Source organism: Erinaceus europaeus, chromosome 12 (assembly GCF_950295315.1).
Source record: "Erinaceus europaeus chromosome 12, mEriEur2.1, whole genome shotgun sequence".
Taxonomy (NCBI): Eukaryota; Metazoa; Chordata; class Mammalia; order Eulipotyphla; family Erinaceidae; genus Erinaceus; species Erinaceus europaeus.
This window is the reverse complement of record NC_080173.1, coordinates 7,608,604-7,612,153: the sequence shown is the minus strand read 5'-3', so window position 1 is coordinate 7,612,153 and position 3,550 is coordinate 7,608,604. Positions and strand designations below refer to the sequence as shown.

Below are 3,550 nucleotides of genomic sequence, written 5' to 3'. Positions count from 1 at the left end.
AGTTTTTTTAAATAATGAAACAGTTGAAGCTTAGAAAATAAGATAAATGAAGTTCTCAGAGTCTATGGTAGAAACTATTATAAGAATGGGCTAAAACCCAGGCGTCCAACAACAGATGAGTGGCTGAGCAAGTTGTGGTCTATATACACAAAGGAATACTACTCAGCTATAAAAAAATGGTGACTTCACCGTTTTCAGCTGAACTTGGATGGACCTTGAAAAAAATCACGTTGAGTGAAATAAGTCAGAAACAGAAGGATGAATATGGGATGATCTCACTCTCAGGCAGAAGTTGAAAAACAAGATCAGAAAAGAAAACACAAGCAGAACCTGAAATGGAACTGGCATATCGCACCAAAGTAAAAGACTCTAGGGTGGGTGGGTGTGGAGAATACAGGTCCAAGAAGGATTCAGAGGACCTAGTGGGGGTTGTATTGTTATGTGGGAAACTGGGGAATGTTATGCATGTACAAACTATTGTACTTACTGTTGAATGTAAAACATTAATTCCCCAATTAAAAAAAATGGGCTGAGGAGACAGCATTATGGTTCTGCAAATGACTTTCATGTCTGAGGCTCTGAGGTCCCATGTTCTATCCCCAGCACTACCATAAGCCAGAGCTGAACTCTCTCTCTCTCTCTCTCTCTCTCTCTCTCTCTCTCTTTCTCTCTCCCTCTCTCCCTTTGTATCTTTCTCCCTATATCTCTCTACCCAAAAAAAACTGTATCTCTCTACCTGAAAAACTCTTCCTACATTAGTTAAGCCTCAGTAATGACAAAATATATACTTATTAGATAATAAAAAAGTAAATATAGCTTAGATCAAGGAATTCAGCTAAAATGGTGATTGAAGATCTCTTCACTTTTACAGAATAATCAAGGTGTTTTGACAGAATGGACAACATGAGAAGTCTCTGGCTTTAAGAAAGAGGTCAGACTTGGGTTATAATAAAGCCTAAACCCTTGGAAGGAAATAAACCATTTAATGATCATGTTAAATAACCTAAATGTTTCTTTAGAGACCCAGATGATGATATATGTAAAGGCAAAGAATTGTGGAGTAACAGATGCAAAAAGTATGATTGCCATTTGTGATACTGATTTTATTTTTATTTTTGAAGAGATGGGGTTTCACACATATATGATTTCACAATTCCTGGGTCAACTTTGTTGATTCAGAAATAGATGATAGATAAATAGATAGATAGATAGATAGATAGATAGATGATAAATAGATGGTAAATAGGTAGATAGATGATAGGTAGATGATAGATGGATGGATAGATAGATAGATAGATAGATAGATAGATAGATAATAGATTGTAGATAGATGATAGATAGGTAGATGGTAGATAGATAGATGATAGGTAGATGATAGGTAGATAGATAAGATAGATAGATTGTAGATAGATGATAGATGATAGATAGGTAGATAGATGATAGGTAGATGATAGATGGATGGATAGATAGATAGACTTTAGATAGATGATAGATAAGTAGATGACAGATAGATGATAGGTAGATGATAGGTAGATAGATAAGATAGATAGATTGTAGATAGATGATAGATAGGTAGATAGATGATAGGTAGATGATAGAAAGGTAGATAGATGATAAGTAGATGATAGATGGATGGATAGATAGAGAGATAGACAGATGATAGATTGTAGATAGATGATAGATAGGTAGATGATAGATAGATAGATGACAGGTAGATGATAGAAAGGTAGATAAATGATAGGTAGACAGATAGATAACAATTGTACTCTCATACAATAGCATGGTTCAGACTTGGGCCACATATATGTCAAGGCATACACTCCATCTTGTGAACTACTTCTAGCTCTGTGATGCTTATTTTAGTCATTGTTTTTCTCCTCTTCATTGTTGAAAACCAAAGACATGAAATAATTCATTTTTCTTCAAGTACCCTTACATTAAACCAAATTCGATGTAAAAATGAATTTTCAGGGGAGCAGGAAATAATTCACCCATTAGAGCACATGTTTTGCTGTGCATGAGAGTACCCACCATGCAAAGGGGAAGTTTAAAGAGTGGAAGAGCAGTACTGTGGTATCTCACCTTCTCTCTATCTCTTGCTTTCTCCCTCTCTGTCTTATTCACTACTCGGAAAAAAAAAAAACTGAAAAGAGGAGTTTGCTGGGAGTGGTGGAGTAGTACAGAAGGCAAATCCTAGCAATGTCTTAATGTCAAGAAAAAATTATTTTGACTAAAATGGCAACTTATATGATTTTTTTAAAGTAGACATAGTAAGCCAAAAATACAAATTTACTGTCTTTTTACTAGCTCTTTTTTCTCTCTCCCTCTTTCTCTCTTTCTTTCTTTTGTGATTTCTTACTTTATTTTTTCTTTCTTACCAAATATGAACCACTTCATGAATTTGCGTGATTTCCTTCCACAGGGGTAATGCCCATCTTCTTAGGACCCTTTTAATTTTACTACATGTGCTGCCAAAACACTCACATGGTTTCTTCTTTTTGTTGTCACTGTTCTAGTATTATGGAACAAAAGGTCTTAATCTTTGGGGATTTCTAGATTTTTCTCTCTGTCTCCTACCTCCATGGTACTCTGCCTTGAGCCATTGACTTCTGAAAAGGTTCAGGATTTTGTTGATAGGGGAAATAGGAGGTTAAGTGGGAAAAGATGAAAACAGGACACATTCAGAGTATGGAAGCTAGAAGTCCTTACTTACTGGAGTGGATAAGAAAGAGAAAATGTTGGCTTATCCAATAATACACTTATTAAAGTTATTTTTTTAAAAGGAGAATGTTGGCTGTATTATGGAAGGGAAATGAGGTGTTGAAACAAAAATACAGTATATATATTTACTTCATTGTCTTAAAAAAACAGAGGTAAGAAATGTGGTATCTTCAAAGAATACACTTCTTAAATGTGCATAGAATCATACTACTTATGTAGAGCATAGTTGTTCTCTTGTGCTTTTAATGCAATTTTAAATAGTGCAAAATAAATTATGTGATTTATTATTTATATCATATACTTACCCAATCACATATATTCTATATTCAAAGAGACATTATGGTGTAGAGCTTAAGATTCAGAAAGAATTGTAGATGGTTCTAATTATGGATGATTGAAGAGATGATTATGTAAAATTTAAATATTTTGAAATAATGTTTGGTTGGTGGGACTGAGTTCCTTTAACTATGGCACTGCTTTGGGACTAAACTGCAGGGGAGCATGAGTGGCTTTACACAAACTTAACTTTTCTATACAAAAATATCTATCTTTCTTCGCCATTATGTTCTGTATATAATATATTTTCAGTGCCCTATGTCTAGGAAATGTGTTTGCCTTTACTCCTACATTTTAACTAACTTCTGACACCAAATGTTTAAGTTTCCCACACATCAACTATTCCAAGATACCATCTGAGTATCCCACATTCAATTTAATGTTGACATCATTACCTGAAGTTGGAGCTAATCCTATAGAGTAGAGGATCAGTTGTGTAAAATGGCCCCCATTTTTTATGCCAGTCACAAATCCCAGGTATTCATCTACCTTT

General features: G+C 34.5%; 1 non-coding gene across 1 annotated transcript; it reads right to left on the bottom strand.

Moving 5' to 3' along the window:
* Positions 1 to 2,377: 2,377 nt before the first annotated feature.
* Positions 2,378 to 2,480, bottom strand: LOC132542269 (U6 spliceosomal RNA). The gene has a single exon (XR_009553369.1). It is a non-coding gene; the product is annotated as a U6 spliceosomal RNA (small nuclear RNA).
* Positions 2,481 to 3,550: the final 1,070 nt, after the last annotated feature.